This window comes from Acanthaster planci, linkage group LG19 (assembly GCF_054643075.1).
Source record: "Acanthaster planci isolate LZ-2023a linkage group LG19, COTS_SCS, whole genome shotgun sequence".
Lineage (NCBI taxonomy): Eukaryota > Metazoa > Echinodermata > Asteroidea > Valvatida > Acanthasteridae > Acanthaster > Acanthaster planci.
The window spans coordinates 2688084-2701385 of record NC_141795.1 but is presented as its reverse complement, the minus strand read 5'-3'; the positions used below and the strand labels follow the sequence as shown (position 1 = coordinate 2701385).

The 13302-nt window shown below is 39.7% G+C and overlaps 1 protein-coding gene across 6 annotated transcripts in view; it reads left to right on the top strand.

Moving 5' to 3' along the window:
* The window catches only part of LOC110983594 (uncharacterized), a 61164-nt gene that overhangs the window by 7993 nt on the left and 39869 nt on the right, over positions 1 to 13302 (top strand). For 5 of the 6 annotated variants that reach the window (XM_022243339.2, XM_022242994.2, XM_022243419.2 and 2 more), the window contains exon 2: positions 7838 to 7926. The gene's annotated coding sequence lies outside the window, so the exon portion shown is untranslated. Of the gene's footprint in view, positions 1 to 7837; positions 7927 to 10454; positions 10475 to 13302 lie in introns of those variants that run through there. The other variant, XM_022243170.2, reaches the window with a different exon arrangement.

Here is a 13302-nt window from a genome sequence, read left to right as displayed (position 1 = left end):
ATTGGTTTCTACTTTGTTGGCCGAACTTCCTGAAATATTCGTACTTAGCTGTGAACTTGTACAAATGTGTGCCATAAACAGCCTTCACAGTGTGTACATGTATTTGCATACAGTTTTATGTGTGCAAGTTGTGTCCAAACTTAATGAAATAGAATAGGCATCTTCCATCGATACACTTACCAATCAAATAAAAAAACATGAATGCTTCAATTTGGTTTTAAAGTCTAGTTTGTTAAGAAACTTTATCTTTTGGAAAGAGACTGTTAGAGACAATTATTTCACTCCAACTGTATTTTGTATACAACAAACCTTGACTACAACAAACCTCCACAGTTTTATGCAGCATGCAAAGGATTGAATGATTTAATCTTTTGCGTGAATATACTTGCTGACATGAACGTTATTCACTTGTTGATGTCATTTACAAACAAACATGTACAAATCACTGTGGATGTGACTGTACCGGTAAAAGACAACAAAATTACTTGGAATACGTTTACAAGCCTGGTGAACTTTACACGCTATCCAAAAGAGTGGATTTTTAATCCTATGCATGACTGTGCACTGACGCAGATGAACGTGTCTCTGTCATCATTATAAAGACGATTTATCGATGTATGGGGTTTGTGTCCCTGTACACACCCGGCTTTGTGTTTGCTCTGTTTGAAGTGGTTATTGTGCTCACACAAATCCTACAGATTGCCGGTATTTGTTTTTTAAACATTATCAGTGCTTGTGTGTCCATATTGACTTTTGATATTAAATGGAGATGTACAAGAGTATGTGAAGGCATGTCGTACAGAATTGGTTGTACAACCTCAAAACTTCGTAGGAACTAAAACAGGTTGCACGTGATTACTTGGACATGGGTTGAGAGTTTGGTTAGGTGTGGTAGAGTGCAGGGTGGCATTGCACTGCATGCAGTCAGTTTGCTTGTTGAGTTTCATGTGGTACAAGTTCAGAGAAATGCGGCTTTACTTAACTTTGTTGTGTTCCATACCGATTTGCTTCAGTTTTGTTACTCGTTGTGCCAAAGTTTATTTTGCTTCAACAGGTCAAACATGCTCGTAAATGATTTGGCTTGCTCGGACACCATAGTTGGTTGAGCTTGAATGATTTTGGCTTCATTTTTGACTTGGTTGATGTTTGGGATTAAATTTCCAAGCAAGTGAGAAAAATCTTAAAAGCTGACCTTTCCAACAATATTTCTCACAAACTAAACTCAGTAGAGTTCAGTAAATCAGAGCCTCGGAATGAATCTTCTTTTTGCTTATTCAAAAAAACAAATCAAAAATAAGTTGTGGTAGGCCTTTATTTGCACTTCTGTGCATGTGCTAAACAATCAGTAAACTTGTTAAAATGACACCACACGGGTATGAAATGTTTTAAGGGAACTTCACATTGCATTTTTCCTTTTGCCTGACTGCATATGGCGAGTGTAATCAGGTAAACTGCTTTTCTCAGTGTTATTACTATTTTTCGCAACCGATTAAGCAACTTAATTCCCGGACCCATCAAGTTCATCGCTTAACATTTGAAAAGCTCCAAAAATGTATGACCCAAACCCATTTTTGTCGCCCACTGCACAGATTTTACAGGCTGCCTTTTAAGCAGTGTATAAACAAGACAGTGCGTTCACAATTCCTGTCGCTAATCCGCATAGAACCCTTCCAGAGGGCAAAAACTCAAATCCTCGGCATTCTTTTCAGCTAATTACATCCCCTTGAATGATAACAGCCTCATACCACAGGGTCCTCCGCAGCTAAACCATAAACTTGTTGTACACTATCGACTGTCTCTGCGGTGTTAAACCAGCTCGGGGAATCGTGCCTCAACCAGCAATTTTGCCTCATGTCCTGGCTTGACCTTTTCCTATGTTGTTTCACAGCTGGTTATTTTTCTTGCTCTTTCACTCTCCGATGCCCTTACTGGAAAAGCGATATTGGAAAACCAGATCCAGACATATTTGACATTCTTACCTTTGTTGTCACCCGTAAGAGTCAACTTGACAGTATCTGACAAATAAACAGATTTCAAGATGAAAAATAAATTCATTGTGCCCTCTTTTTTTATTCAAAGTGGACAATAGAACATCTGTTTTGTATGTGGAACTCGTCCGGGTGTTAAGCCCTGAGGCTGTTGAACTTTTCTTTGTGAACTTGAACCTTAAACAGATTATCATAACAAAGATGTCATTTGTTATGCTTAGTTGCATCCGATCAGGTTAAAAACTCGAGTGTTTTGCCAGCCCAAGTGAGAAATACCCCATAGTTTGTTGAAATTCAGCTACATATACACAGAGATGCATTGAAAAACTTTTAGGATATCCTTTTTCTATGTCGTTTCTATGTCTACTTGGTTGCACTTTGTAATGGCAGGTGTTTTTAGGCAGCCAATCTTTTTTCATAAACCTTTGCCATGTTTCGCTCACAGTGTTGGCTGTTCCATTCTTTAAAGAAGTGGGGAATTTATCGGTAAGTTCACACTACAGTATGGCTCTAGTGTTTGAAGTGTGAGGTTGGCTCAAGTGGTTTTATTTCATTTTTATCAGCAGCATTTTTGAAGGGTTGTGGTTTTAGAAAATAACACTGAAAAAAAAAATGGTGCTTTGCTTGGTTATAGGTATCCAGGCTCTCATCTCAGCCCTCTAAGCCTTATAAAAACCTGAGTTTTTAAGTCAGTATATCAGTCATCATGCTCTTAAACACCATCTGCATCTGTATGTGTAAATCATCGTCAAGTTGACATGGGGAGGAAGGTGAAGACCAGAAAGATGTCATAAAAAACACTTGTGTATGACATCAGAGTTCATGATTGCCTGGTGAGTTGCACAGAAGTGTGTTAACTTTATTCTGAATCACATGTCACTGCACTCCCTTCCTTGAGGAAAATCGCCCAGCAATTACGGCCCCCTTTTACCCCCAAGAAGTTGGTCTTTCCCTCACTGACCAGACCCACAGAACGGCCTCCACTCACAGGCCAATAAACCAGGCAATTTCTTCTGCGTGGCAGCACTGGGACATTCCCTCAAAAGTGGGAAATGTTTTTTGAAAGAGCATTGGAAGACCTGCCAGCACCCACCTCTACACCCTCCCTACTGTATTCAAGAGGTGTTATGAGCCGGTGGTATTTATTGTTGGCTATAAATGCCTTGTCCCAACCACAGAGGATAATCATCCAACAATCTTGGAAGCTAAGTGATTGTTGGTGAGTGTTCAAACTCTGATTCAGACTTTGGAAGTTGCGTATATGTATAAATAACACATGTACTGTTTGAGAAACCTGTTTTAGTGCCCCGCTACCAGTGTGCAATGTTAACAAAAGGATATGCACCAAGGAATCGTCATACATGCACGTGTACCACTGGTATTTATTGTTGGCTTTGTTCTAGCACAAAGGACACAAAAATAGCCACTCCAGCTAAGTTGAAGGCTGTAACCTGGTCAAGAGGTGTTAGTTCAAATGACAACAATTTCCCAGAAAGTTACCATGTGGATGTGGAGTGTGTCACCTCAAGCACAGAAGTTAAAGTTGACAGTACCAAAGATAAATCAACCCACACACATACAACTTACAGTATTTTGAAAGAAGTGATATCATGAGAGATTAGTGGCAAGATGTGGTCAACACTCTTTGCTTATTGTTCACATATATGTAGCTCCGGGACCCATAAACACAAATCCTTATTTTTTTAAATTTAATTTATTCAACCATTTTCTTCCCTACTGGGCAGAAAATTAACACAAACATGATTTTGTGACATCACATCACAACTGTTTACGCCGTGAATTTGCATGAAGTTGAACACATTTCAACTCAAGCAACTTTCTCTGGGAACATTTTGCTTCACTTTCACACTTGAAGTATGAATTGGCCTCCACAAGGAAACACTCAAGGAAACAAAAGAAATACCACAATCCACCTATTCAACCTGCCATCTGCTCTGGTTTCTCAAATTCTCAGGAAACAAGTGAAAAAAAGGACATATGATCGTGCAGCCTGGCTCTTTGGCACAATAGGTTTTCACATTTTCGCAAAATTTCTTTGAAATAGCATGCAGTGTTGCATTTTCACCAGAAACGGGATTTTGGTTTCAACCTCATACATGTACACGTAGCAAATGTAATGAGGGAACTTCCTCTGTTCTTTGAAACAGTCAGACCCGTAATGTACCAGTTGACTTTTTTTCCTGTAAATTATACTCACTTTTGTTACCTCTGATATTTCCTCATACTATGCAAGTGTTCCATTTCAAAATATGTTGATGCTTTGGATGTTTAGAAGAGTTAATATTGTGATCTGATTTCTCATACGTATTTCAAAATTTTCAAGTATGTACAGCCATTGAAGTTTTTCAACTTCGTGCAAACTGAAAGTTATCTGCATTCCAGTCAGATGAAATATGAAAATGTACTGCTTTGTTCATTTTTGCTTTGGACAAGCAGAAATGTGGAACAAGATGACAAGGAGATTTGCGGGAAGTTTCTTTTTCAATGTTCTTGTGAAGTCTTGTTTGTTAATGTTTTGGTGGATGATGTTAAGAGAACACGCTTCAAGCCATACTTGGACTGAACTGTACACAGTGTGACCTGTTGGTCTCCCCGTCTCGTACAAAAAAGGCTACCACTCTCCTTTCTCCGTCATGGCCCAGCAGGTCGCCAAATCAAGCTGTCTGCCCTCCCCTCTGATCTCCAACCCCTCTAGGCCAGGGAGTCAGGCCTCTCACCACAGGTAGAGCCTGAAACACGAGCCCTTGACAAAATACCCAGCATTCCACCTGCGTTCCTGTGCCAGTGTGTGTCCACCTTTTCCTCCTGTGCATGTACAAGTGCATGTACTCCTGCTGCATCTTGAAGTGTTTTGAGCTGTACATGACACGTAGTCACTTGCGTCATAGGTCTTTTATGTATTTATTTCACGGCTCTCCAAATTTCATTTTGCCCAATGAAAATGCTGAGTTTCGTTCCACTCAGCGGCAAGTAGATGAAAACACTCCCTTGGCAGGGTAGATGTATCTTGTATCTCTCTGGTTCTAGGTTCTCCAGGGAAAGACATTATGATCCAAACGAGATAGGCGCCTGTACTTTATAATCTTTCAGAAATAATGGGCCAATAAATTACTTGGAGTCTATTGAAGCAGGGGAGATGTTTGGATGTTCTGTTTACAGTCAGTATACAGTACAATTTGCATGTAATAATTAAATGTTTTACTTGGAATTGTAACCAGAATGGATTGTTCCTGGGGCACTTATGTAATATTGGCATACAATATTGGTACATCAACGTGTAGGTACCACATGTACATGTACATGTTTAGGACCACATGTTTATGTGTAAATGTGCTTTGATATATGTACATGTATGTGGTTACCTACATATTTGTTGTCGTAGTAACTGCAAAGTGCAATCACAATTGATCTGAAAACTATCTGAGGGGAGGAAATCCGGCTCTGGAAAAAGCTACAGGCTTTCAAGGATTATGAGTGTGCGTGTATCATGTGCAATGTAACAGTTTTGCAAAGATGTTCATTCAATCGTTGTCATTTTGCATGAACTCTTGATACAAAAAGATAATTCTTATCATTTGAGATTCTACATGTAAAGGCATTTAAATCCAAACTTTGAGAGATCTAAATTTGAGAGGTCCATAAAAAAACACCTTTATAATGTCTAAGAAAACTACAATTTGGCCTTGTAACTAGTTTTCAAGAACCTTTTATCTGACTGTGTTTTTTTCTTGGAACATCTTGGATGTAACACAGCCCCCCATTGTTTAAGCTGTCAACTTTTTTTGTGTAAAAGCATGCGCTACTTTATGCAGAACACACTGTTAACTTGTACAGCTTAGGCCTTATCAAGTTCATGTGTACCAGTAGTACAGGTCCAACCCTTGATGGTTTCCAGAAGGTGAGATCCAGGGTTGTGTGATTGATGATGATGTTCCAGTGAGCATGACTGTTCACCCAGTGGTGTGATTGTTGGCCACACTCACCCCTACTACTGTACATCTGGGACTGAATTTGGAATTGTGAAAAGGTGTGGGATTGAACTCATCAGATCACTTTGATACATGGACGGGAATAATGATTGTGCACACCTCGCACCTTTCACTTGGCCTGGTTGAACCCTAGTCACGGTTGTTTTTTTTGAGTTCGCACCATTTGCAGACCGTCACCAACCAGACTTGCAGCTGCTGCGTCACAGCATGTATTCTTGCAAATTCTGTTCCTTACTGTTTGTGTTGACATTTTTTTCCGAATTCATTTATTGGTGTTTCAGCCATTGAGGTAAATATTCTTTGCTGTCACATTAATGTACTTTTCTGTGTTAAAATGGAATATCAGTAAGACAGGTATTCTTGAGGGGATTTTTTTGTTTGGATGGACAGGAATGAGAGGGGATTCATGTAGGTTTGGGAGTACTACAATTGTTCGAACATTTTATGTGGATAAAAAGAATGCAGTTTTATCCATCAAGGATTTTTAGGACTCGGTGCTTTAATAGTACTCAATGCACAACTTAATCTTTCACCAACACCACCATGCTTCCTGTGCTAAATGTTCTTGGAGGTGGGTGTCCCTCATAACAGGAGATTGATCTTCCTTCATTGCAAAATGCTTGGTTTCGATAAGAAGCAAAAGAAAATTGTGCAGATAGGCTTGGTTGCCCAGGCCCAGATCAAAGGAAGTTTTGGAAGGAAAATGGAAGAGGTCATACGTGGGCAAGTTATCATTCTGTCTTTTGTAACAATAGGAGCATATATATTTTCGTTTGTTGCACAAGTAGTATTTGATTTCTATTGATGCAAGGCTGGGCGATGTTGGTCTTGTGTAAATACTTTACAACTAACTTTCATGAAGCTAATGAAACTATGTCAGTGTCACTGAATGTGGATCATCTTTAGAAAAAGCATGATTGATACCCTGGTGGCCACAGACAGAAATCTTTCTTCTTTTGGGGGCAAAGAAATTGTTATGCCTGGCAAATGGTGTTTAATTAAAAGGCAAATTCTACAGCCTGAAATATATTTATGGAGGTTTTGCTACATTTAGAGAAAATTGAAAAGTTTGATTTGAATGAGTATCCCTCAACCAGTAATTCAAATGAGAGAAAATAGGGTCATTCTATCAATATGGGGTCCAAAAGTGTGATATACTTGTGTCCCTGTTACACGTGACCTGTGTAATTTCACACGGCAATATCTCTGAAATTGATTTCAATCTATTTCTGTTTGTTTGGTTGGTAATATGCATTAATTCATCGCTCTTGGAAATGACAGACTGTATTCTGAACTTACTAAATCATACATGTATGTCAAATGTGACAGGGACATGAAAAAATTGGACCCCCAAAGTTATAGAATTGCCCAATGTCTAGTAATAGCTGAGACTCTCAAAGATATTTTCTCAGTTTAAAAATGAGTAAACATACCACATAATGAAGGGTATGCCCTTGGGGACTGATGTTGCTTGGTGCTTTGTCATGGCTATTTAATTGCTCTGGGCTGTGAATTATTTGGAAGATTCATAAGACAGCACACTTCTTGCTCTTCCGTGATTATCGTTACAGGGAATTGAATTTGAAAGTGGAGAGTACGGTCACAGAATTATTTCTTCAAGGTTCTGTTGTTTCAATGAAGGGATGCACATGGTCAAATTTGCAAAATAATGGTTTAAAAATGACTCAACCTTTTCATAACATGACCTTACTTGCAGGCAGTTATTTTCTCAATAAATCAAGCTCTGCTTTTGTGTATCACCTTAGCAGAGATGATTAAAAACAGTAGATTTCAAGAATATGTTTTATGAGAATACATGCTTTGTTTTTGTTTGTCCAGGGTTAACAACAGACGTGTGGCCTTGTCTAGCAAGCTGTAGGAGTAGGAAGTCTGTTAACTATCTACGAGGTTACTCATCTGTATATAAGGTGAGCAAACAGATAATTATAGACAGTAGGTACTAATCTCATGTATTACATGTACATGTATGTGTATTTAATCAATACTTACGGTTCGGGAGGTTTGAATGAATCTTCTCCTCTTTTTTCCTGAGAGTTTTTTAACCAGCTTGTACGGAATTCGCAATTTAGTTACTGGTGGCAGAATTAGGGGCCAGGGGCCGCTGACCCCCTCCTCCTCTTGTTCAACTGGGGGAATGCCTTCTCCCTACTCCTGGCAGGTCCTTTAATGGGGCGGGACTTATTGGATTGGTTTATAATGGCTGATGCCAATTCTCTCACAACTTCCCCCCACCCCCACTCTGAAAATTCTTCCTCCGTCATTGACTTAGTTCTAAAGAAGACACATCTGAACAGCTTCCCATCTATAGTTGAAGTGTAAATATGCACTGTCAACACTATTTATGATGGATTTCCGGTTGAAACCCCCTTCCCAATCTTTCCCCCCTCCCGCCAGTTTTACTTCTGTTAGCATGCATGTGTATGTTTATGCATTACTTGCAGAGGTTTTTATTCGTAAATAATAGTTTTTACATGACATTTATTTTAATCCTTTACTGTATCCGTCCGCACATCGTGTTTGAAGTGACTGCTACTCTTTCCAGGAAAAGGACATCGGTGAATTGGTTTTATTTTATGTACAGGTACGTGTAGGCCTACAACAAAATGTTGTAGGAAATGTCAACGGAAATGTCAACGCTCTGTTGGCATTCCGTAATTTTCCATACATGTATCTATAAAAATTTGGGAGAAATGTGTTACACTCTTATTTCAATTTCAATCAGAGTTGGCAGGTGCCAACTAGTGAAACATTTCAAGTGCTTTCTCCCATATCAAGTCAAACCCCATTTCTTTTCAAAGCCAAGTCTCATCTCGAGTCAAAAACTAGTGCGGTTAACAGTCTAGGAAATGTGTAGAAGTTGATTTGACAGTATTTCTCAGGGACAGCCTTTCACGCCTTCAGTAAGTAAGTACTTTTGGGTGCTGTTGCCAGTTCTCCTGGTGCAGGGTTCATATTTGAACGGAGACTTCAAATATGCCATACATGCCCATATACGCATGCAAGTACATGTATGCTATGATAACCTGTTTGTAGTACAGTATCCTCTTTCGTTTTCGGATCTGGCATGTCTAGATTTTTGTCTTATCTCATACAGCATCAGATATGGGCTCATTTGGCCAACCTACATAAAACTTTTCTCAACCTAGAACTTGACCTGACGGTGTTGGCATTTTTTTCCACCTGCGGAATCCTTGGTTGGGTTCAGGGTGCATTTATTGTCAGCAGGTCACTGTCAGTCCCAGTATCAGTGTCATTATCCTTGAGGCAGTGCCACCAGGAAGGAAGGGCAGCCCTGTCCAGGGACATGTGGTTTTTACTCAGGATAGATCAACTTATTCACTGCTTGTACATAATATTTTAGCACGTATCATTGGTTTACCACTCAGTATTTTTTCGCAACAAACCAGATGCATTATTATTCTCTGCCGCAAAAGTCAACATTTTAAAACAACAAGGAACCAAGGTTATTTCTCAAAACTATACTTAAGTGGGACACCATCAATGCTGGCTCCTGAGGGCCATTTGTATGAGATTTGTGTTACACTTGTGCGACAAGTGCTTTGGAGAAACAAAGAGCATGCATTTTTAAGACATCCCTGAATTTTTTTGTTGGAATGGTTTAAGACTAAAACAGCAACGTGTTTGTCTTTCACTTGCTGCATTGTTCACTGGCTGTTGTTTGATATTCGTATTTTGATCATGCAGACAACTTGCACTTTGGTCCAGCCAATCTGATCATGAACACTTTCGGTGACTGGCATTGTGTTTGCTGGGTGTACCAAAACAGATCAAATTTGTCTGATTTTAGTCACTGATACCTCAATGGACAAGTCTGAAGGAAATGCTCAATGAGTTCACTTAGTCAGTCACTTTTGCAGGGAAAGTCCATCATCTAAAGGCAGAAACCATGTATGTGAAATTATGAATGAATTTTGAATGAAAACAGTGTATTAACTTGTACTTGTATGTGTAGTCGTCTCTTAATAATCAAGGAGTTTTACCCATAATGCAGTTGTTTTTTATCTAAGTGTAATTGTTATTGCCCTACATGTGTGTGCATAGGAGAAGGATGTTGAAGGTATTGAAGCTGTGTGGCAAACTTGTGTGGGTGATTTTGAAGGTTGTATTATGTCAAGGTCTTGGGACAAACCTTGTGTTGTTTATTCTCAGCCATGCGTAAATTTAGGCTCGGTTCATACTGCTCCTGGAAGTCATTCACACTGCCTCAACATACTGATGGGAATTACCAGACAAGTTTGAAGGATTGAAGTAGTCACCCTGTCAGGGAATGCATGCAAGAAATAATGGAGGATTTTGGAGGACTGAGGTTGTGTCTAGTTTTAACATGGATGGAGCTGGAGGATTTTGAAGCACTGAGGTTTCATCCAAGCAAAAATGTCAAGGGAGTTAGGCATTGGGCTAATGTTTAGTGTCATCCATATTTCAAATCAAAAGGTAAGTTAGTGCTCATTGCAAAACCACGGATCGTTAAACCGCAGGGTTCAACTGGCACTGTCTTTTGAAAAGTGCAACAGTGTAATGTATACATGATTGATCAGATCAGATGAAAAGTGCAGATGTGATTTCGTTTCTCTATTGCAATATTGTGATAACACATTGGTACGGACTTGAGGTCAAGAAATATTTACAATACTTCTGGTAGATTTGTTTTGCCAACTAAAGTAATGGAGAACAGACCCAAATGCTGGAAGTTGAAAGGACCTCATAAGCCTTTTCCCACTAGAATACTCATCTCCGGGATGAACTCGCGGACAGCGGAAGCACGCGGAGATTTTCCCATTATGCCGTAGCAAAAAAAGCATAGCACCTGCCAACAGAATGGACGTGACCGATGATACTTGTAAAACAATTCATTTATTTCTTCTCCATTTGTTCATGATAAGAAGACATAGCAGCAGAGACAATGAGAAGAGGCGAGTGATTCTTCTTAGTCAAAACTGTCAACAAACTGCCCCAATGTTGGTGAATTGAACCATCAGCGGCGACCTTTCCTAGCACTCTTGTTGGTGACCTTTGTGCTGTTGTTTGCCCCGGGGATGAACTGGCCGCCTCCCCCACCCATTTCACACTCCCCGTCTCACCTTGGGGATAAAAATTTCAACCCTGGTCCTGAGCAGGGTTGAACGGGCCCTGGGGAAAGAGCATTGGGGGGGCCTTTGGGGTGGGGTTGGGAATTTCAAATGGGAAACATGGCTTATTTTCACCCTGCTTCACCCTGGGGCCAACCCCCTCCCGCGAGATTTAGTCTAGTGGGAAAAGGCCTTATGTGTGGGTTGTATCCCTGGGCCTGGACGCCAGTGACCATTTTGCATCCATGGGGCTCTGGATGTCCAACTTCCAACTTTCCTAAATTGGAACAGGTGTAATTTTAGCGTGGTTTTCAAGTTTTTTTGTCTGTTGTGGGCTTGTATTGTTCTTCATCAATTTGGTTAGGTTGATAAAATGGTATTGATTCTCATTGTACTTTTTGTTATTTTGGTTGAACCGTCTAGGCTCTATGTACTTAATTTTTCTTTTTCCTTCCTCCCCTTTTTCATTTCTTAAAATGCCATTGAAAATTAAAAGCAATATTCAGGATTAAAATCAGTTTTTTCTCTGACATTGGGAGGTTTATCAGACATGTTACTGGAACTGTTGCCTGCTAATGGAAGCTTATTGGAAGCGATATGCTGGTCTGTACATGTACTCTGTACTTGTTGTAAGCAGCTGTGAGCTTGAAATCTCATTCATACCTGACACCTGGATGGAAAATGCCAAAGCCTTAAATTCTGCATCATGTGTGTACCAACATTTTTACTTCTGAAACTAGTTTAGATTGACGTGTATTGTGTTTGCAATTTTAAACTTTTGAATACAGCGGATCATGTTCCTAGGGACTTTCTTCATGCTCAATTTAAAGGGCTTGCTAGCTTTCTCCTTTGCACGACAGGGATTACTGGCTTAAGTTACAGTAGTCATTACTAATCAGAATCTGGAACTACATGTATGTGTGTCAATCAACAGGTGCCAAAAAACATCAGGAAGTGAAGTGTGTTACTTTATAGGATTTACTGTCAGATGGAAAAGACCCATAATCTAATTTCCATTAAGATCACATCTTGGGCAGGTGTCTGGTTGGTGGGTGCAGTTAGAAGTAAAAAGGAAGAGGCCATATGCCTAGTCTTATGGCGAAACCATACCAAATGATACATTTTGTGCACGTATGTGAAAGTATAGATTTCTGGGGTGGGATACCTTCAGATTTTTTAGGATTTCAGTCTCTGCAACCTCAAATTTGTGAATTTTCATCGAGTTAATCTAGCTGCTTTCTTGTAGTTTGTCCATGGTACACCCAAAAAGTGCAAGATTCATTCAATCCTAGCTGCTTGTAAATTTGTGAGGGAACACATACCTTATAAGCTGTCAGTATTAAAACTGTTACAACTCCTCTGTTGTATGGTTCATGGATTTCTCTTTATTCCCCGTTTTCACCTCTGGTAAATAAAGTGCATGTACGGTGTTTATGCATATGTGGACCCCTATAACAATTAACATGTACAAGTTTCATGAACGTGGGGAGCCCACTTCCTAGTGTCCCATTCAGAGTTTTAGTGTACTCTAGGAAAAAGCAAAGACGTGTTTGTACAAAACTATAAAACCAAACAAACTTTAGCATGTAACCTCTGGCTTTTTGTTATTTGCAGTGAGAATATTTCGTCATGTGCCTTGCAGAAGGGCATAAGCGCTTAGGCCCTTTTGCCGGGAAGCATGATCACTGCAAAAAGAACTTTTCCCGGCAAAAGGACGAAAGTATGCAGCGATTTTATTTCAATGAAATATGAAGATTTCTTAACCTAACCCTAGATCTAGCTCTATGACCTAACAACCCGGCCATTCACTGTACCACGCTAATTCCATAGCAGATACAAGTAATTTTGTCCATATCCTTAAGTTTTTGAGGCATCCTAATGACTGATTTTGCCATAACTGTGTTCTAGTCTGATCACTCAAATGTATTATTCCTCAGTTGCAACCTAAGTCTGACTCACCGAGTCACAAAAAATGTGATGGTAAAAGGATCAAGCCACGAGTGACAAGTTGTGGTAAGCATGACCAAAATAACACAAGGATTGTGTGGACAAAAATTTTTCATCATGGCCATCCTCAGCTTACATGTAGGTGTCAAAGAGATATAGAAGAGCGTACTCCGTTGGACTGGGGGGTATTTCGGAATTGCAAAGCCACCTCAAACCTTTAAATTCCAAAGTCCGACTTGACCCTTG